General features: G+C 37.6%; 1 protein-coding gene and 1 pseudogene across 5 annotated transcripts in view; one reads left to right on the top strand and one right to left on the bottom strand.

The window, feature by feature from the left end:
- The window catches only part of NEBL (nebulette), a 391,737-nt gene that overhangs the window by 46,104 nt on the left and 321,859 nt on the right, over positions 1-23,774 (top strand). The window lies entirely within an intron of this gene.
- On the bottom strand, positions 8,602-20,983 carry LOC129491981 (nucleophosmin-like; annotated as a pseudogene).

The following is a 23,774-nucleotide window of genomic DNA, read 5'->3' as shown; positions in this document are numbered from 1 at the left end:
TTTGGTTATAATGAAATGAATGTATGCTGGGTACCATAAGAGCAGATTCTAGTCCCAACCTAGTAATTAACTTCCTTTTTACAAAAATATAGATGCCAAAATATTTTAGTATGCATTCCTAACAAAAAAGTACTTAGTTGTATGTATAAATACATACAACATAAATATTGCAAAACATTAATAATAATTACTTAATTCCTTTTAACACAGTTCATGTTCACATTTTATTGGTTATCTCTTTCAATTGCAAATTGCAAAGTCTTTTGTTTTGTTTTAGTAGTTGCTCAAGAGCCAAATGAAGTAAATTTATTGAATTGGCAGCTTTGTCTCTTAAGTATTTTTAAATGTATAATAGTCCCCTTCCACTCCTTTCCCCCTTTTAATTCCCTTTATTTGTTGCAGGCATCAGGTTTTTGCCTTATAGCATGTCCCACATTCTGGATTGGGCTGATTGCTTCCTTCTAGTATCATTTAACTTGTGCCTCTATCCCCATGTTTCATATAAACTCTTAGATCAACAGGCCTGATAATATTCTGGCTCAAATTTTCTTTTTTTTTTTTTCTAGGCAAGATCACTGTATAGTTAGTGCTATGTACTTTCTAGTACATCTCATTGGGAGAGACATAGTATCTGTTTGTCCCAACTTTAGTGAGTTAAGATTGGTCAGAAGATTTAGCTGTATACCTGGTCCACCATTTATAAGGTTCCTCATCAACCATACATTACCTTAAGTAATGGTTTTTGCAATGGACTTCTCTAGAAGTCACAAACTGTAAATTTTTTAATTCCATCATTCTTTCTGCATTTATTAGTTGGAATTCTTTAGTAGGAATCAATTTTTCATCATTACTTATTTGATATCTTGAAATATAGTTTGAAAAGAAAAAGCAAGATCCATTTGTCATTCTTTTCTGTTATTGATCCATTTTCTGAATAATGAATTGAGGTCCTGGCAGCCTCCCTCAGTGGGGATCAGGGAATTGTTCTCTACTTTTTGGGGAAGAGGGAAAGGAGTGGGAGGAACATCTTATCAACTCATTATAAAACCATGGATGCATTTGAGTGTAATTGAATCAGTTGCAGTAATTCCTTTTGATATCCATATTGTCCCATCTTTGGCCAGTGAAGACTTCTTTTTTTTTTTTTTTTGAGACAGGATCTCCCTCTGTCACCCAGGCTGGAGTGTAGTGGCTTGATCTCTGGTCACTGGAATTTTCCCCTCCTGGGTTCAAGCGATTCTCCTGCCTTAGCCTCCTGAGTAGCTGGGATTACAGGTGTGCACCACCATACCCAGCTAATTTTCTTTCATTTTTAGTAGAGACAGGGTTTCAGCATGTTGGTCAGGGTGGTCTTGAACTCCTGACCTCGTGATCCGCCTGCCTTGGCTTCCCAAAGTGTTGGGATTACAGGCATGAGCCACTGCACCCAGCCCAGTGGAAGCTTCTTCTAATTGGCTTGTGTGTCTCTTTGACACAATTAATCTGAGCCATTAACTTCTGGGCAGCAGTTTCCTCCTCTTTAAATAATTGGGTTAGTTGGTCTTTATGATTCCTTTTAGTTGTAGCTTCCCTTCCAGAAAAAAAGATGGTATATGCTAATATTCTATGACTAAATCTCTTATGCTGAAAATCTACTATTTTTATTTTTTCCCTCTTTAGAGTCCACACACTGGGTGAACTAATGCATTTGAAAATATAGAATGCTTTTGTTTCTCTCTCTCTCTGATCTTTTAGCTCCTAGTTATGTGACACTAGCCTGAGAGGGGTCCACACTCTCAGTATCTAGGTATAAAAAACCATACAAAGTAAACAATATAAACATTTCTATACTTAAGGCTGTAATGAGACTTCAAAAGAAGTCCCTGATTTTGAAGATGGATTGGTTTTGAAACATAACCAGCAATGTAGTTGTTATTATTCCAAATGTGGTATTTTTTTCCCTTCTGTGGGGGGTACCAGGCATAAAGAACGGACAGCTGCACTTCATCCCATAGGCCTGGTAAGGCAGAACGGAGAGCTGAGAAGGGCCCGAGGCCTCCCAGGGAGCTGGTTGGGGAGACCAGAAGGCTGCAAAGCTGGCCAACGCTTGCCAGGTGGCTGCAGAGAGTCAGCTTCAGTCTCTACAAGCCATCCATCCAGGCAGCTCCTGAACCAGATCCAGGCAACTGGGCCAAGTCCCCAAGGCTGTCTCTGGGACCAGAAGGTATAACCAAAGGGAAGCATGGATTTAAATTCCAGGGCATAAAAGAAAAGTTCAACATATCTAAGAAGGTGCTGAAAATGACTTTTTTGTAAATGTCTGAGGGACACTGTCTTATACCAAACCATATACAATAAAATTTTAAATGAGCCTGAGTTCTGTTTCCATCCGTGCCCTGTGGAGCACATGTGACTTCAAAGGCAGCTCTGTAGGGTGCAGGGAGGAAGGAGTGTGCTTTTATTTCTCATTTTGGCACAAATCCATCAAACTATTTTTGATGGCTGGGAAACAAAACTTACATTCCCTCTAAATTCATTGCATTTGCCAGATCCACCTTTGTTTTTCTACAGTGATGGCTTCCACTTCTTCAACCTTTGCATTCCTCTTACTTTGAGGCTTTATTTAGCAGGAAAAAAGGCAAGAATGATGCTAGATATCAAGGGAAGCCTTAAATAGCCCAGTTCATTAAGCAGTTCCCTCTGCAACTTCCCATTTCTTCTCTCCAACCCCCAATTTAAAACAGTTGTTTGGAAGACTTTTAAACATGAAACATCCCTTTCATAGGAGTCTTATGATGTAAAAAGGAGCTCCTGGTTTCATTTCAATGTGATGGGACCCCTTGGTGATGAGCAAATATAGCTTCAACCTAATGCATGTGCACAGTGGCTGTGTGTGTGTGTGTGTGTGTATGCGTGTGTGCATGTGTGTGTGTATGTGTGCCTGTGAGCTTCTAGAGACTCTGGAATTCCATTCATCATAAGAATTAGAGATGTCAGCGTTGCTTTCAGCAATTCTGTCCCTTCTTTGCCACCACAGGACTGTTCCTTATGGCTTGTTTTTGAGATGTTTCCTTCATGGTCTGTCTTTCTGCTGCCTTGCCACATCATCTCTCAGCACTGCACTTCAGCGGAGACTGATGCAGGCTGTGCTGTTTCTATTTCTTTTTCTTTTTTAGAGATGTGGTCTTGCTCTGCTTCACAGTCTGGAGTACAGTCCTGTGATCATAGCTCGCTGCAGCCTCAAACTCCTGGGCTCAAACATCCTCCTGCCTCAGTCTCCTGAGTAGCTGGGACTACAGGTGCATGGCACCATGCCTGGAGAATTTTTAAAACGTATATTTTTGGTAGCAATGGGGTCTTGCTATGTTGCCCAGATTGGTCTTAAACTCCTAGCCTTCAAGCAATCCTCCCACCTCAGCCTCCCAAAGTGCTGCCTTGTTTTTATTTCTTTTGGACTATTTATTTCTGGTTATTTTTATTGCTCTTTTGCAAACTCTACATTCCCCATCCTCTTTGAAACTTTGAATCTTGATGTGGTTGGGTGGTGGGTTCTGCCTAACTTGTTAAAGAGTGACCCTAATGAGCCTGAAGTGATTGGTTTCATTGCATTATGGTCTTTTGACAGCTCAGGGAGAAACTGCCACTCTGTAAGCATTTATCCCCTCTACTAGGGAAAAAAAGCCCAGGCCTGATTATAATGGGTCAGCAAGTGGAGGAGGAGATATTATTAACTTCAATGTCTTTGGTATTGGACTTCTTTTCATTCCTGCATTAATAACTCATAACTTATTGATCTTTTCCCTAATCTTTGTTAGTGATGTTGCCTTAAATTATAAAGGACAGTAATACAATATTAGTAACAGTTCTATCAATATGCTAAAAGCTTTACGTCCTCCTACTCCTTCATTTTTAATCAAAATAGAACCTTCCCTGAAGGATTGGGTTATGAGTACAATGAATTTATGTTGGTCTAGTAGGCAACATTATGATTTAAAAGCATTTCTCAATGGCCAAGTAGATAAGGAATTATATGAAATTCTACAAATACCAAGAGGTATTTCAGTGATTTACAAATATTGTCTACCTTCTGTATGCATAAAATGTCATAGATTGGTGCCAGTGAACACACACACATATCTCAGGTGAGGATCGGCCTCAGAGAACTTACCGGTACATTCTAGGAGAGAGAAAAAAAAAAAAAAAAAAAGAACTTACATGAAATATTTACTAAATAACATAAGAAAACTTAAACCTAAATGTTAGATTGGTTGGAGATATACATATACAACCAATTGGAGATTATGTATATTTATATAATATATATAATGATCTATGTTGAAGATTTTATGAATATATTGGTTTGAGATTATATATATATATATATATATTCTGATGATATATGATCATCAGAATTCAGAGAAGGGGAACTATAGATTGGATGAAGTTGAAGATGCCAATATGAAGGGGAAGGAAGAATTTGGATAATTTGGATAGAGGGGAGCAAGGTGGGGAGAAGAAGAGTTCCAGGCATGGGAAATAACACTGGTAAATTCAAAAAGAAGGACTAAGTGGTGGGGATTTATGGAAGGGCAGGACCACTGGAGCTCAGGGCTCTCGTGACATAAAAGACTTAGTGAGCTTTTTACTAACATCTTCAGTGTGTGAATAAAGATGATGATAAAGAACTTTAAGAATATGCAGTTCTCTGTACAGATATGAAGTAGCAATTATCCTCAAATTATATTGTTTCTAGCTTAAGTAATTTAGTCTATTTGCCAAAATCGAAAGAAAATTATGAAATCACAAGTACTTATATTTGCAAATACACTGGAGTGTCCCAAAATGACAAAAAGTACAGATTTATCTTTGACTTTGTACAGAGTAAGATCTAGAACAGTGAGAATCTTGGCACTTGCTGGATTTTTAAGGGTTGCATGGATTTAATATAAAGACATCCTTTGGTATCGACCTCAAAGGGATAGTATATGTGACTTTCCAGGCCACCTGTAGAAGGCAGTCTTCATTGCCCAGGGAAAGTGTTAAGCATTGATAAAATCTCACTGATATGAGATATTTCAAAAAAATTTCTGGTTTGTTATTAGAACCAGCCAAAATGATTTCTTTGAGTATCTTCTATGACCCCAGCAGCCTACAAGGAAATATGTGAGACCCCTGATTCTTGATCTTACAGAACTTATTAGGAAGATGAGAGTATTCACTGGAAGAAAATTAGGAAATAAAGGCATATACAAGGAGGGAATACTTGAAGGGGGTATAAGTGGACGTCTTTGCTGCTGTTCTTTCTCTCATTTCCCTTTTCCTTAGGAAGTTGATCTGTCATATTTTCAACTGCTATCTCTACTGGTGACTCAAATAGATACCTCTTCTAGATCCCCTACCCAGACACTGAGCATTTTTGCACCATCCTAAACTTCAGATCTCCAAACCCAAACTCCGTCTCTCCCAACCAGATTAAGTCTCATTTTCTGCCTTTTATAGTACCCTTCTTCTAATCACCCAGGCTCAAAATCATTGACTATTTCTGTGTATCTGTACATTTTTATCACTCGCCATGGCCACTTATTCTGGATTGTGAGTAGATCAAGAGAATAGAGAGATTTTTAATCAAGTGAGCCCAAATATGCAAAGCAAGTATGGAGGAGAGAAGGAAATGAAGTGACACTCTCGAGTCTCTTTGGTGGAAGACACAGATGGTAGAGTTTTGACTTAGTGGCACTGAGATAGATCTGTTTCAGGGCAAGATAGAATAGTGGGAGAGATCCCAGCTGGGCACAGTGGCGCATGCCTGTAATTCCAGTACTTTGGGAGGCTGAGGTGAGCGGATCATCTGAAGTCAGGAGTTTGAGAGTAGCCTGGCCGACATGGTGAAACCCTGTCTCTATTAAAAATACAAAAACTAGCCAGGCATGGCGGCGGGTGCCTGTAATCCCAGCTACTTGGCAGGCTGAGGCAGGAGAATTGCTTGAACCCGGGAGGTGGAGGTTGCAGTGAGCCAAGATTGCGCCACTGCACTCCAGCCTGGGTGATAGAAAGAGACTCTTTCTCAAAACAACAACAACAACAACAACAACAGCAACAACAGGAGAAATCCCCACATTCCTTGGCCTGAAAATGTATTTGTATATACATTACCTGTTAACTTCCTTAATATTGGTATATCAAATTTTGATAGAGTTTTGCTTTCAAAGTTTTAGAAAAGCTTGGCATTGAAAGACATTTGCATCTTTAAATTTGCATTTTCTGTCACTTCATTTTGGTATCCTGGTGGATTTACATGCAAAACACATCTATCTCCAGGCTGTCTAATGTGCTACTGTCAATTAGTGAAGTTCACTGTCGTGTGTTGTGGGCTATCTTTCCCTGGTGCCATTTAAACGGAGATGGCATCACTATTTTAGATACTGAAGTTGTGAGCCTAGCATTGGGTAGGAGATTGGACTAGCTCTCTACGACTCATTCTAAGATTAGGATTTTCTAATTTGATAGTGATTCATAAGACAATTATTTCATAATGCATTTCTACTATTATGTAGCATGCACGTGATAGGCATACATTGATTTGGACTTTTCCTATGACAACTTGGAAGGCAGAAAGTTAAGCACTTAAAAATTGTGTCCAAGGGTGGCAGAGTATTCATGAATTATACTATTATTGTTGAATTAAACTAAAATAAATATTATCTTGACTTTGTTTGCCAACTTTTTTGGTAGGATGGAACTCAAGAGGTAGGGACTGCACCTTGGAAGCATGGGGATTGACATGACCGTGGCATTAAAGTGATTACTTCCCTGACAATTAGCCTAAGTTTATAAAGTTATACAGTGTTAGGGGCTCAGGGTGTCTCTCCATAAGCAAGATAGAAAGGGATGGAAAGAAATACCACTTCCTTCTTTGAACTGAAGCCATGTGAGACAAGGAATGAAAGAGTATAATTTTAAGGCGTTTGGTAGATACTGTTAAAAAAAGTTTCAGGGCCAAACATACTTTAGAATTGATCTCCTGGGGTTTTCAGTCAGGTCCAATGTTCTCAGTGTGATGTTTTCAGATGCCTCCTCTCTACTCCAGGGAGGAAGTCAGAAGTTATTGCATGATGCCTGAAAGTGTAGTTCCTTTAGATCCTGTGCCAGTATCCCATCATCATCTTGGGACAAAGAATATGGTAAACATCCACAGCTTAAACAATAGAATGGAATAATTCCTTTGAACCAGATTAACCATAGGGAAAATATCTTCATATCTTCATAGCAGCCAATGCAGAACTGTGTGTATTTAGCACTGACTTCAGACCTCACTTGGGCGTGTGTTCTTCCTCTGCAGGCCTTAGTTCTCCACAGGGAACTTCTTCACTCTAACCCTCTTGTATAGGTGGTCCTGGTTTTTTTTTTTTTTTTTTTTTTTTTTTTTTTTTTTTTTTGCTGTCATGAAATACTTTTGAAGAGTGCCAATCCCCAATAAATATAGAAGGATGATGGGAGAGAGAACCAGTATTTTATGACTGCTCTAGTAATTAATAAGTGACCTAGGTAAGAATGGCCAGCAGGTGCTAAAATTAGTGAGTGAAAGATTGTTGAAGAATGGAATATTCTCCAAGTATCAACCCTTGGACTACTTAGTTGCAAAGATGAAATGCACCTTTATGATGGGGAATACTTTAAACCACTGATCAAATTTAAATAATTTTTTTGTTTTTTTTTTTTGAGACAGAGTCTCACTGTGTTGCCCAGGCTAGAGTGCAGTTGTGCTATCACAGCTCACTGTAGCCTTGACCTCTTAGGCTTAGGTGATCCTCCTATCTCAGCCTCCTGAGTAGCTGGGGATATAGGCACATGCCATCATGCAGGGCTAATTTTTAAATTTTTGGTAGAGACAGGGTCTCCCTATATTGCCCAGGCTGGTTTTGAATTCTGGTCTCAAGGGATCCTCCTGCCTCAGCCTCCCAAACTGCTGGGATTATAGGTGTAAGCCACTGTCGCTGGCTAAATTTAAACAATTTAACATCATTTCTAGAGTAACAAATTGACATCATTCACCCATTAACTTATTCTCTTCCCATCACTTAGCATTCCTCCCCACTATGTGCCACCTGAATCGAATCATGAGGAAACAATTAGATAAATCCCCAAATGAGGTGTTATCCTCTTGAGAAATATCAGTCATTATAAACCAGAAAGGCTGAGGAGCTGTTTAAAGGAGATTGAAGAGATATGACATCTAAATGTAGGATGTGATCCTGGATCCTATCCTGGATCAGGGAAATAGCTATCAAGGACATTTCTTGGTCCATTTGGGGAAATTTGAAAATGGACCATATAATAGATAATGTTATTGTATCAATGGTCAATTTCCTGAGTGTAATAATTATGCATATGTAAGAGAATGTTTTTGTTTTTGGGAGATTCATGTTGAAGCATTTATGACTTAATTGTCATGACGCTTGCTACTAACTTTCAAATGGTTCACATTTATACATATAAATTATCTAAAACATGTATGGTAATATTTATTTATAATAAAAATAAATGTTATATATGTTATATTCAGTATATTACTCAATATAACTATATTGTATGACGTATATTACAAATATTTGCTTTATACCTGCACATATATCCGTTTGTGTATGTATATAAAGCAAATATGCCAAAATGTTGGTGGTTGATGAATCTAGATGAAGGGTATCTTCATCACACTAGTTTTGAAGCTGTTCTGCAGGTTTGAAATTTTTCAAAAAAAAAGTTAGGAAAAGAGAACTTTGTCTTAGAGATGAGGTATTGGAGAAAAATGTTAAGCTATTAAATTCATGTTCATGAGAAAATGACATGTCATTATTGTCGAATAAAGCAAAGCTAGAAGACATAGTATCCACAAACATAAACTGTAAAGTGAGATTGATGTAGATCATCCAGAATTAACTATTTTTGGAGTGGAGAAAGGATTGCTTTGGGCATCTTAGTCTCTCTCTTCTTTTGTTTCCATGATATTAGCTTTCTCATGTTGCAAGTCCTTAGCTCACAAGATAGTTGTAAGAATGATTGAGAAGATGTGTATGAATGTGCTCTGTAAGCGGTGAAAGTAATGTCTCTAAGCTTCTTTGTGTTTAGGATGTCACTTGCGCTGAACTGTAACACCCAATGTTGTATTTTGGGTTGTAACTTGTGCTGAAGTACAACATCCAGTGTTTGTATTTTCTATGAAAGATTATGCATTCATAGGAAAGAGAAACTTAATCAGTGGCTTTATTAAGACTCGTTTCACACATACGTAATTTAGAAAAAGAAAACTGACTCTGTTTCGCTGAGATTAATAGAGTTCTGCCCATGGCATATCTAAAACAGTGTCTAAATACATCTAACAAATAATAGTTTTTTTTTTTTTCAGTAAAGAAACAAAATTTCACTTATTTTTAATGCTCATTTAGCCAGTTGCATTTATGGAAAATCTTTCCCCAGAGGTTGGAAAACTAGCAAACAGCAGCTTTAATATAAGTCAATAGAACATTAAGTAGACAAAAGCTCGGAGTTACATGCCGTGCTATTATCTTGTGATAATTTCAATTTAGGTTTCTTTTTAAGTGTGCATTCAGGATTTTACTGTTAGACTAAATGTAAAATGGAGTCAATGTCTGTGGAGTACTGACATGAATCTGGAGAGTGAAAATTTTGCCCCTTCTCAGGGAAGCAGGCCAGAATATCTGTAAAACGGTGACATTTTGATCCTGACTGGAAGAAAACCATGTTGAAAGAACGATAAGGAAGGGATTATGGAACAACAAACATAACTTGTCAGCTGGAGGAGACGTTCCTGTCAGCATTGAACTTGATGAATTTCTTCAGCTAGTATAGACAGTTCAGGTGTAGGCTGTAGTTTTCATTGGTAGTGGCTGTGGGGTGCTGCATCAGCCAGACTGACACTAGGTTGCCATCCTTCTCAGTGGGCACATGAGGAAATCATAATGATGGCTATGTTAGCAACCATTGGGTAATTATTCTGTGCTAGGAGTGAAGTTCAATGCTTTCTGTGTATTTTCTCAGTTAAACCTCACTATATCCACGAGGTAGGTAAGAAATATTTCTAATATTGTTTTTTTATAGATCAGGTGGGCTCAGGTTAGATAACTTATGTAAGGTCATACAGATAATAGTGGCCAAGTTGCTACTTGAACCCAGGTTGTCTGACTCTAGAGCCTGTTTTATAACCACCACGCTATACTCAACTGATTCTCTAAAGTTGATATTTGAGAGAACAGATGAAAAAGATGTGGCAGCTTTTTAGCTATAGGGAGATGCGTTCAGCAATGATTGAGTAAAAGGGATTGAAATTACTCTCTCAACATAACATACTAAGAATAACTAGGCAATATATAGGACACAACAGTTGTCAGACATTAGACAAGCAGCACAGACAGTGACCTTTCAGAGAAGGCAAACAAACGAGATTGTTGCAGCTTGCTGCCTGGAGAGAGTTCTAGGCTGAGGCACAGGAATATATATTATATTCCTAGACATATAACAGAGCCCAGGAATTACTCTAAGTTGAGGAGACAGAGTTCAGAGGTTGGAGAGGCTAAGGCTGCTAGAATTCACAGGGTTAGATCTTGATTGGAAGAGATCTAACCAAGGTTAGGAGAGACAGAGAGGTGACTCTGGAGATCTGTTGAGTTTTCAGTGAGGAAACTCCCCGAGGCCAGAAAAAGATGCAAGAGAGAATCAAGAATTGGGTGGAGTCACCAGGAGCTCAATAGTTTTTTTTTTTTCCCCTATCACCCAGAGTGGAAAGACCCTGGTTCTCAGGGAACCATTGTCTCCTGGTGGGTCTCATGGTGGAGCCAAATTTGCCCTTGACCAAAAGTTCTTCTGGTCTTACTTGGCAGAGCTTAAAAGCAAGCCATGGAAGGAACAGGTTGTATCCAAGTAACTTTATTGCACCCAGCTCAAGCTCAGCAATATTTAAAAGAATAAAAAGCTCCAGCACCGACAAAGTAACATGTATATTTCTGAAATCCAATAAAAATTACTGGTCGTTCAGGTTGGGTGCTGTGGCTCACACTTGTAATCCTAGCATTTTGGGAGGCTGAGGCGGGAAGATGGCTTGAGCCCAGGAATTCATGACCAGTCTGGACAACACAGTGAGACCCCCATCTCTGGAAAATAATTTAAAAAGTACCTGGGATTGGTGCGGCACACCTGTAGTCCAAGCTACTCAAGAAGTTAAGGTGGGAGGATTGCTTAAATCCAGGAGTTTGAGGTTGCATTGAGCTATGATTGTGCCACTTCACTGCAGCCTGAGGGACAGCAAGATCTTATCTCTAAAAAAGTAAAAAGAAAAACAAATTACCAGGCATTCAAAGAAGCAGGAAAATGTGACCCATAATGAGGAGAAAAACAATATATAGAAAAAGGCCTAGAATTGACACAGATGATAGAATTACTAGACAAGGGCTGCTATGGACTGAATTGTGACCCTCCTCATCTTTACCAAATGTGTATGTTGAAGTCCTAACCACTAATGTGATGATACTTGGAGACGGAGACTTTGGTAATTTGGTAATTAGTGTTAGGTGATGTTATGAGAGTAGGGCCTTTATGATAAGACTAATAACTGTATAAGAAGAAGAAGAGAGAGATACAGATTACCTTTTTGCATGTGCCGTGTGAGAACACAGTGAGAAGGAGCGATGTGCAAACCAAAAAGAGGGCTCTCACCAGGAACTGAATTGGTTGGCAGCTTGAGTTTGGACTTCCAACCTACAGAATGGTAAGAAATAAATATCTGTTGTTTAAGCCACCCAGTCTATGGTATTTTGTTATAGCAGCCTGAGCTAATACAAGGACATTAAAACAACTATTGTAAATATACTGCGTATGTTCAAGTATGTAGAGGAAAAAAAAAGAGTATGATAAAGAGAGTCATGGAAGATATAAAATAGACGTGCATTAAATTTCTAGAGTTGAAAAAAACACAGGACAGAAGATACATGAGACGGATAAACAGCAACAATTAGTAAACTTGAAGATACAGCAATTATCTAAAATGAAACAAGACAAAAAAAGACTAAAAAGAATTAATGGAGCATCAGTGAGTAGTGGAACCATAGAAAATGGCCCATCGTATTTATAATTATAGTCACAAAAGGAGTGGAAGAAAAGAAACATATCTTAAAAAATAATGGCTAAAAAATTAAGAGCGGATGGGGAAGGAACAGAAAAAAAAATCTAAAGAAATAGTGGCTGAAAAATATCCAAATTTGCTGAAAATCATCATCCCACAGATCCAAAATTTCAATAAGATCCAATTAGAAGAAAGTGAAAAAAACTACACCAAGGCACATCATAATCAAAAGCCGTCAGAGACGAAGGACATTATACACAGAAGAACAAAGGTGATATTGAGCAAACTCCTTGTTGGAAACAATGCAAGTCAGAAGACAATGGAGCAGCACCTTTAAGGCACTGAAAGAAAAAAAACTCTCACCTAGACTTCCATACCAAGTGAAAAAACATTAAAAAACAGATGAAATAAAGAGCTTCCCAGACACACAAAAGCTGAAAGAATTTATCACCTGCTGACCATCAGTACAGGAAATGTTAACAGAAGGCTTTTAGACAGAAATAAAATGATACCAGAGGGAAACTGAATCTGCACAAAGAAGTAAAAAGCACTAGAAAAGGTAAATATGAACATAAATACAAAAGACTTCTTATTTTTAAAAATATCTTTAAAAAACAATTAACTGTTTAAAGCAAATATTATGAAAAGATATTATAGTAGTAAAATCTGTGACAATAGTAGCACAAAGGCCAGGAAGGGGCAAAAGGGAAAAAGTGTCATGAGGTTATTATACTATATATAAAGTGGTATAATAAAACTTGAAGGTAGACTGTATTAATGTAAAGATGTTTATTACAAACCCTAAAGAAATGCCTAAAGAAACAACATAAAGAGATATAGCTAATAAGCCAATAAAGAAGATAAAAAGGAATCATAAAAAACACTTAATTAAAAAGAAGATAAAAATGAGCAAAAAGGAACAAAGAACAGATTGGAAAAATAGAAAACAAATAGCATGATGATATATTTAAACTCAATCATGTTAATAGCCACATTAAATGTAAATGGTCTAAACTCTGTCAATTAAAAGACAGGCTCTGTCAGATTGGATTAAAAAAAAAAGCAGGACCCAACTTTCCATTGGCTAAAAGAAACGTAATTAAATATGAAGACACAGATAGGGTAAAAGTTAAAGGACGGAAAAAGATATAGCATGCCAGCATCAATCAAAGAAAGGTGGAGTAGCTGTGTGCATATGGGACAATGTATATTTCTGAGCAAGGAATATTACTAGGAATAAAGAGGGTAATTTCAAAATGATAAAGAAATCATTTTCTCAAGAAAACATAGCAATCCTAAATGTGGTTGAAGTTTCTAATCCTAAAATGAAAGAAGAAATAGCCAGACCACCATTTAGGTGGAGATTTCAACACCTTACTCTTGATAATTGGTAGAACAAATAGACAGAAAATCAGTAAGAATACAGAATAATTGAACAACTCTATAATCAACATGATCAAATTGACATTTATAGAATGTCCTATCTCATAACAGCAGAATGCAAATTCTTTTCAAGTGCACACAGAACATTTACCAAGATAGACCATATTTTGGGCCATAAAACAAATCTTAATCAATTTAAAAAGATACAAGTCATTCAGGGTATGTTTTCTGACCACAGTGGGATTAAATTAGAAATTAATAACAGAAAGATATCTGGATAATCCCCAAATAGTTGGAAAACACACAACACACTTGAATAACTTGAATCAATACCAGAAGAAATCACAAGTGAAATTAGAAAATACTTTGAAGCAAATGAAAATTAAAACAACATATTAAAACCCACAACAACAATTTGTGAGTTCCAATAAACAATGCTTAAAGGGAAATTAATAGCATTAAAAGTGTATTATATTAGAAAACTAGAAGGTTCTAAAACCAATGACTTAAGCTTCAACTGTAAGAAACTAGAAAAAGAAGAGCAAATTAAAGCAAAAGTAAGCAGAAGAAAGGAAATAGTAAACTATAGAAGCAGTGTCAATGGCATAAAAAACAGAAAAATAATAGAGAAAATCAGTGAAAGCAAAGGCTAGTTATCTTTTTACTTTATTAAAATATTGAGCTTATTTTACATGTATATTTTTGTCTTCCCACTATTTCCATGTCTGACCATTGGTACTACTATGTATGTAGTACATACATACTTTGAGCATGTATAGAATGTTAACATTCCATACAAACTTAAAACCAAGCAAAGGGTGCAGTTCCATTTTTACAAACTAAATGACATTTTGGACAACACATTCTGGGCAATGGGACCTGGACAACATTTATCAAACATGGTAAGGAAAGTTCTCACTCTGCTTTATAAAAAGGACAGCCAGATATCATCTGTTACAGAAACGAAATAAGATGGAAAATTTTTAACAAACTGTTAACACTATTTTCTTAAAGACACTTCATCCACTGCCAGAGATCTGAATAGCCTCCTGGTCAGTCATCCAGAAGCAACTCTTCGCATAATTGATGAACTTGGCTTCCACTTTGGGAAGAGAACCACCTTTTTCTGTGTTTGCTTGCATTTTTGCTTTAATGTCTTCTATAGAACTAGGTCCTTTTGCTGTTTTAGGAGTTTTTTCCTGTTTTTTTTTTTAGGATTCTCATCCTTTTGATCTTGGTGTTGATGGTTTTGAGTCTTTTCCATGGTGGAAATGATTTTTGTGCATTTTTGGCTGGAGTACTTCGTATAGATTTCTTCACTGGCACTTTTTCTTCAGTTTCCTCATCATCAAAATCTCCTCCTCCTCCTCTTCCCTCCTCCTCCACTTCCTCCACCTCCTCCTTCTTCTTATTCTTATTCTCCTTCTCTTTCTCCTTCCTCTTCCTCCTCCTGCTCCCCCTCCCCCTCCTCCTCCTCCTCCTTCTTCAGCAGTGGCAGCAAGTTTTACTTTTTCTGTGGAAACTTGTTACCACTTCCAGGGACAGATCACTTTCCAGATACACTTAAGAGTTTCACATCCTCCTCCTCTTCATCTTCTCACTCTGCATCTTCCTCCACAGATACTAAGTGCTGTCCATGCATATGTACAGGCTCGGAACCACACTTCAACTGTAAGACTGGGTGGTGTAATTTCAAAGCCCCCCAAGGGAAATCATTGGCTGTACAGACATTTTCATTTTTTTCTTTTTCTTTTTTTTTTTTTTATTATACTTTAAGTTCTAGGGTACATGTGCACAATGCGCAGGTTTGTTACATAGGTATACATGTGCCATGTTTGTTGGTTTGCTGCACCCATCAACTCATCATTTACATTAGGTATTTTCCTAATGCTATCCCTCCCCCAGTCCCCCACCCCCTGACAGGTCCCAGTGTGTGATGTTCCCCACCCTGTGTCCAAGGGTTCCCATTGTTCAGTTCCCACCTATGAGTGAGAACATGTGGTGTTTGGTTTTCTGCCCTTGTGATAGTTTGCTGAGAATGATCACTTCCAGCTTCATCCATGTCCCTGCAAAGGACATGAACTCATCCTTTTTTATGGCTGTATAGTATTCCATGTTGCAAATGTGCCACATTTTCTTAATCCAGTCTATCATTGATGGACATTTGGGTTGGTTCCAAGTCTTTGCTATCGTAAATAGTGCTGCAATAAACATATGTGTGCATGTGTCTTTATAGTAGCATGATTTATAATCCTTTGGGTATATACCCAGTAATGGGATCACTGGGTCAAATGGTATTTCTAGTTCTAAATCCTTGAGGAATCGCCACACTGTTTTCCACAATGGTTGAACTAATTTACACTCCCACCAACCATGTAAAAGCATTCCTCTTTCTCCACATCCTCTCCAGCATCTGTTGTTTCCTGACTTTTTAATGATCGCCATTCTAACTGGCGTGAGATGGTGTCTCATTGTGGTTTTGATTTGCATTTCTCTGATGACCACTGATGATGAGCATTTTTTCATGTGTCTGTTGGCTGCATAAATGTCTTCTTTTGAGAAGTGTCTGTTCATATCCTTTGCCCATTTTTTGATGGGGTTGTTTGTTTTTTTCTTGAATATTTGTTTAAGTTCTTTGTAGATTCTGACTATTAGCCCTTTGTCAGATGGGCAGATTGCAAAGATTTTCTCCCATTCTGTAGGTTGCCTGTTCACTCTGATGATAGTTTCTTTTGCTGTGCAGAAGCTCTTTAGTTTAATTAGATCCCATTTGTCAATTTTGGCTTTTGTTGCCATTGCTTTTGGTGTTTTAGTCATGGAGTCTTTGCCCATGCCTATGCCCTGAATGGTATTGCCTAGGTTTTCTTCTAGGGTTTTTATTGTTTTAGGTCTAACATTTAAGTCTTTAATCCATCTTGAATTAATTTTTGTTTATGGTGTGAGGAAGGGATCCAGTTTCAGCTTTCTACACATGGCTAGCCAGTTTTCCCAGCACCATTTATTAAATAGGGAATCCTTTCCCCATTGCTTGTTTTTGTCAGGTTTATCAAAGATCAGATGGTTGTAGATGCATGGTGTTGTTTCTGAGGCCTCTGTTCTGTTTCATTGGTCTATATATCTGTTTTGGTACCAGTACCAGCCTGTTTTGGTTACTGAAGCCTTGTAGCATAGTTTGAAGTCAGGTAGCATGATGCCTCCAGCTTTGTTCTTTTTGCTTAGAATTGTCTTGGCTATGTGGGCTCTATTTTGGTTCCATATGAAGTTTAAAGTAGTTTTTTCCAATTCTGTGAAGAAAGTCAGTGGTAGCTTGATGGGGATAGCATTGAATGTATAAATTACCTTGGGAAATAGGGCCATTTTAATGATATTGATTCTTCTTATCCATGAGCATGGAAAGTTCTTCCATTTGTTTGTGTCCTCTTTTATTTTGTTGAGCAGTGGTTTGTAGTTCTCCTTGAAGGGGTCCTTCACATCCGTTGTAAGTTAAATTCCTTGGTATTTTATTCTATTTGTAGCAATTGTGAATGGGAGTTCACTCATGATTTGGCTTTCTGTTTGTCTGTTATTGCTGTATAGGAATGCTTGTGATTTTTGCACACTGATTTTGTACAGACATTTTCAAAGTTGCCAGTGTTACTTTAATTGGACTGCCTTCATAATTCATTGCCTCTGCTTCAACAATGTGCAATTCATCCTTTGCACGAGTCCCTAACCTGACTGTTCTTAAAGATAATTGGAGCTCATTTTCATCAGTATCCACTTTCAAGTGATAATCTTTGTTGGTTCTGGGGCCTCAGGGGGCTCATGTCCATGTCCATTGAACCTTCCATGGGGTGGTGGCATGTGCTTAGGTAGGAGAGAAGGTGGATGGAGATAAATGACTACTGCTCCAGAGAAGAGCTGTACAGGACAGAATCACACCAGGGCTAGTTATCTGAGAGTATGAAAATAGCTAAATAGGCAGAATGATTAAGAAAAAAGATAGGGAACAAAGAACCAATACCAGGGATGACAGAAATGACATTACTACAGATTGTATAGATATTAAAAGAATAGTAAGGGAATATTATGAGTAGCTCTATACAAATAAATTTGATAACTTCTAGATGAAAGAGAAAAATTTCTTGAATGCACACTATGAAAGCTCACTTAAGAAGACATAGGCCTATTAAGAAACTTAAATTTGTATTTAAGAACATTACCGTTATAAAAACAAACACCTCCAGGCCCAGTTGCCTTCACTGGTGAGTTCTAGCAAAGATTGAAGTAAAAAGTATCAATTCTACACAGACTCTTTCAGTAAATAGAAGTGGGCACAAGGCCAGCATGACCTTGATTCTCAAAGCTAGACAAAGCAATTATAATAAATGAACATTGTCCACAGGAGAAAACAGGAAAGACCTAAAATAGACACCCTAACATCACAATTAAAAGAACTAGAGAAGCAAAAGCAGACACATTCAAAAGCCAGCAGAAGACATGATGTAACTAAGCTCAGAGCAGAACTGAAGGAGATAGAGGCATGAAAAACCCTTCAAAAATTCAATGAATCCAGGAGCTGGTTTTTTGAAAAGACTAACAACATAGATAGACCACTAGCCAGACTAGTAAAGAAGACAAGAGAGAAGAATCAAATAGACACAATAAAAAATGATAAAGGGGTATCACCAGTGATCTCACAGAAATACAAACTACCATCAGAAAATACTATAAACACCTCTATGCAAATAAACTAGATAATCTACAAGAAATGGATGAATTCCTGGACACATACACCCTCCCAAGACTAAACCAGGAAGAAGCTGAATCTCTGAATAGATCAATAACAAGTTCTGAAATTGAGGCAGTAATTAATAGCCTACCAATCAAAAAAAGTCCAGGACCAGACAGATTCACAGCCGAATTCTACCAAAGATACAAAGAGGAGCTGGTAGCATTCCTTCTGAAACTATCCCAATCAATAGAAAAAGAGGGAATCCTCTCTAATTCATTTTATGAGGCCAGCATCATCCTGATACCAAAACCTGGCAGACACACAACAAAAAAAGAAAATTTCAGGCCAGTATCCCTGATGAACATTGATGCGCAAATCCTCAATAAAATACTGGCAAACTGAATCCAGTAGCACATCAAAAAGCTTATCCACCACGATCCATGATCAAGTCAGCTTCATCCCATGCAAGGCTGGTTCAACATACGCAAATCAATAAACATAATCCATCACATAAACAGAGCCAATTAAAAAAACCACATGATTCTCTCAATAGATGCAGAAAAGGCCTTTGATAAAATTCAACAGCCGTTCATGCTAAAAACTCTCAATAAACTAGGTATTGATGAAACGTATCACAGAATAACAAGAGCTATTTATGACAAACCCACAGCCAATATCATACTGAATGGTCAAAAGCTGGAAGCATTCCTTTTGAAAACTGGCACAAGACAAGGATGCCCTCTCTCACTACTCCTATTCAACATAGTATTGGAAGCTCTGGCCAGGGCAATCGGGCAAAAGAAAGAAATAAACGGTATTCCAATAGGAAGAGAGGAAGTCAAATTTTCTCTGTTTGCAGATGACATGATTGTACATTTAGAAAACCCTGTTGTTGCTAAGGCATCAGTTCACCAAGAAGGGCTAACTATCCTAAATATATATGCACCCAATACAAGAGCACCAAGATTCATAAAGAGACCTTAGAGACCTTAGAGACCTACAAAGAGACTTAGACCCCCACACAATAATAATGGGAAACTTTAACACCCCACTGCCAATATTAGGCAGATCAATGAGACAGAAGGTTAACAAGGATATCCAGGACTTGAACTCAGCTCTGGACCAAGCAGACCTAATAGACATCTACAGAACTCTCCACCCCAAATCAACAGAATATACATTCTTCTTAGCACCACATCACACTTATTCTAAAATTGACCACATAATTGGAAGTAAAACACTCCTTAGCAAACGTAAAAGAACAGAAATCACAACAAATTGTCTCTCAGACCACAGTGCAATCAAATTAGAACTTAGGATTAATAAACTTACTCAAAAGCGCACAACTACATGGAAACTGAACAACCTGCTGCGGAATGACTACTAGGTAAATAACGAAATGAAGGTGGAAATAAAGATGTTCTTTGAAACCAATGAGAATGAAGACACAACGTACCAGAATCTCTGGGACACATTTAAAGCAGTGTGTAGAGGGAAATTTATAGCACTAAATGCCCACAAGAGGAAGAAGGAAAGATCTAATATCGACACCCTAACATCACAATGAAAAGAACTAGAGAAGCAAGAGCAAACAAACTCAAAAGCTAGCAGAAGGCAAGAAATAACTAAGATCAGGGCAGGACTGAAGGAGATAGAGACATAAAAATCCCTTCAAAAAATCAATGAATCCAGGACCTGTTTTTTGGAAAAGATCAACAGATAGACCACTAGCCAGACTAATAAAGAAGAAAAGAAAACTAGAAAATCTAGAAGACATAGATAAATTCCTGGACACATACACCCTCCCAAGACTACACCAGGAAGAAGTTAAATCTCTGAATAGACCAATGACAGGTTCTGAAATTGAGGCAATAATTAATAGCCTACCAACCAAAAAAAGTCCAGGACCAGACGGATTCACAGCCGAATTCTACCAGAGATACAAAGAGGAGCTGGTACCATTCCTTCCGAAACTATTTCAATCTGTAGAAAAAGAGGAAATCCTCCCTAACTCATTTTATGAGGCTAGCGTCATCCTGATACCAAAGCCTGGTAGAGACACAACAAAAAAAGAGAATTTTAGGCCAATATCCCTGATGAACATCAGTGCAAAAATCCTCAATAAAATACTGCCAAACTGAATCCAGCAGCACATCAAAAAGCTTATCCACCACAATCAAGTGGGCTTCATCCCTGGGATGCAAGGCTGGTTCAACATATTCAAATCAATAAACGTAATCCATCACACAAACAGAGCTAACAGCAAAAACCACATGATTCTCTCAATAGATGCAGAAAAGGCCTTCGACAAAATTCAACAGGGCTTCATGCTAAAAACTGTCAATAAACTAGGTATTGATGGAACGTATCTCAAAATAATAACAGCTATTTATGACAAACCCACAGCCAATATCATACCAAATGGGCAGCCTTTGAAAATAGGTACAAGACAAGGATGCCCTCTCTCACCACTCCTGTTCAACATAGTGCTGGTAGTTCTGGCTAGGGCAATCAGGCAAGAGAAAGAAATAAAGTGTATTCAATTAGGAAAAGAGGAAGTCAAATTGTCTGTTTGCAGATGATATGACTGTGTATTTAGAAAAACCCATTGTCTCAGCCTAAAATCTCCTTAAGCTGATAAGTAAATTCAGCAAAGTCTCAGGATACAAAATCAATGTGCAAAAATCACAAGCATTCCTATACACCAATAACAAACCAACAGAGGGCCAAATCATGAGTGAATTCCCATTCAGAATTACTACAAAGTGAATAAAATACCTAGAAATCCAACTCAAAAGGGATGTGAAGGATCACTTCAAGGAGAACTACAAACCACTGTTCAATGAAATAAAAGAGGACACAAACAAATGGAAGAACTTTCCATGCTCACAGATAGGAACAACCAATATTGTGAAAATGGCCATACTGCCCAAGGTAATTTATACATTCAATGCTATCCCCATCAAGCTACTACTGACTTTCTTCACAGAATTGGAAAAAACTACTTTAAACTTCATATGGAACCAAAATAGAGCCCACATAGCCAAGACAATTCTAAGCAAAAAGAACAAAGCTGGAGGCATCATGCTACCTGACTTGAAACTATACTACAAGGCTACAGTAATCAAAACAGGCTGGTACTGGTACCAAAACAGATATATAGACCAATGGAACAGAACAGAGGCCTCAGAAACAACACCATGCATCTACAACCATCTGATCTTTGATAAACCTGATAAAAACAAGCAATGGGGAAAGGATTCCCTATTTAATAAATGGTGCTGGGAAAACTGGCTAGCCATGTGTAGAAAGCTGAAACTGGATCCCTTCCTTACACCGTATACAAAAATTAACTCAAGATAGAGTAGAGGCTTAAATCAAGATAGAGTAGAGGCTTAAATGTAAGACTGAACACCATAAAAAAACTCTAGAAGAAAACCTAGGCAATACCATTCAGGGCATAGGCATGGGTAAAGACTTCATGACTAAAACACAAAAAGCATGGCAACAAAAGCCAAAATTGACAAATGGGATCTAACTAAACTGAAGAGCTTCTGCACAGCAAAAGAAACTATCATCAGAATGAATAGGCAACCTACAGAATGGGAGAAAACCTTTGCAATCTGCCCATCTGACAAACGGCTAATAGCCAGAATCTACAAAGAACTTAAACAAATATTCAAGAAAAAAACAAACAACCCCATCAAAAAATGGGCAAAGGATATGAACAGACACTTCTCAAAAGAAGACATTTATGCAGCCAACAGACACATGAAAAAATGCTCATCATCAGTGGTCATCAGAGAAATGCAAATCAAAACCACAATGAGACACCATCTCACGCCAGTTAGAATGGCGATCATTAAAAAGTCAGGAAACAACAGATGCTGGAGAGGATGTGGAGAAAGAGGAATGCTTTTACATGGTTGGTGGGAGTGTAAATTAGTTCAACCATTGTGGAAAACAGTGTGGCGATTCCTCAAGGATTTAGAACTAGAAATACCATTTGACCCAGTGATCCCATTACTGGGTATATACCCAAAGGATTATAAATCATGCTACTATAAAGACACATGCACACATATGTTTATTGCAGCACTATTTACGATAGCAAAGACTTGGAACCAACCCAAATGTCCATCAATGATAGACTGGATTAGGAAAATGTGGCACATATGCACCATGGAATACTATACAGCCATAAAAAAGGATGAGTTCATGTCCTTTGCAGGGACATGGATGAAGCTGGAAGTGATCATTCTAAGCAAAGTATCACAAGGACAGAAAACCAAACACCACATGTTCTCACTCATAGGTGGAAGTTGAACAATGAGAACACATGGACCCAGGGCAGGGAACATCACACACTGGGGCCTGTCGGGGGGTGGGGGACTGGGGGAAGGATTTCATTAGGAAAATACCTAATGTAAATGATGAGTTGATGGGTGCAGCAAACCAACAAACATGGCACATGTATACCTATTTCACAAAACTGCATGTTCTGCGCATGTATCCCGGAGCTTAAAATATAAAAGAAAAAGAAATGAGGATTATTACAGACCAATATTCTTCATGAACACATATGTAAAAGTTATTAACAGAGTTTTAGCCAATAAAATTCAACAATATGTAAAAAAGATAATATCATGGCCAAATTGGATTTCTTCCAAGAATTCAGGGTTGGCTTAACGTTAAAAAAAAAAAAATCAATCAATGTTTTCCATCTCAGCAGACTAAAAAGGAAAAACCATATGTGTATCTTAATTGGTGTAGAAAAGCATTTTACTATGTGCAACATCAATTCTTGATAATAACTCTGAGCAAACTAGGCACAGATGGAAACTTCTTCATCCTGATATAGGGCATCTACAAAAAATGTAAAGCTAACATCTTACTTGATGGTGAAAGACAGAAAGTTTTCCCCTGAGATGAGGAACAGGGTGAGGAAATTTGCCTTATTACTTCTATTTAACATAGTACTGGAAGTTCTTATCAGTGCAGTAAGGCAAGAGAAAGTAATAAAAAACACAGAGACTGGAAAAGAAGGTTACAACTATCTTCATTCACAGACCACGTGATTGTCTATGTGGATGACCCTACAGAATCTGAAAGAGAAATCAACTGAACTAATAAATAAGTTTAGTGAGAATGCAGTATATAAGCAAATATAAAAAATCATTTGCATTTCTATGTACTGGCAATAAGCAATCAGAACTTGAAATTGAAAAACAATACAATTTATGATAGCATCAAAACTTATGAAATACTGGGGATAAATTTGAGGAAAAATGTGTGAAACTTCTACACTGGAAACTACAAAATGTTGCTGGAAAAATTAAATAAGGCCTAAAGAAATGGGGAGATATACAATGCCCATAGATTAGAAGACTCAATATTGTTAAGATATCAGTTCTCCTCAAATTGATCTATATATTTAACATGATTTCAATTGAAATTCCAGAAGGCTCTTCGTTTTGTAGAATTTAACTTGCTGATTCAAAAACACAATTTTGGAAAAAGAAGAACAAAGTTAGAACACTTATAGTATGTGATGTTAAACCTTATTAT

Source organism: Symphalangus syndactylus, chromosome 10 (genome assembly GCF_028878055.3).
Source record: "Symphalangus syndactylus isolate Jambi chromosome 10, NHGRI_mSymSyn1-v2.1_pri, whole genome shotgun sequence".
Lineage (NCBI taxonomy): Eukaryota > Metazoa > Chordata > Mammalia > Primates > Hylobatidae > Symphalangus > Symphalangus syndactylus.
The sequence above is the reverse complement of the archived record's forward strand: the minus strand, read 5'-3'. Positions and strand labels throughout refer to the sequence as shown.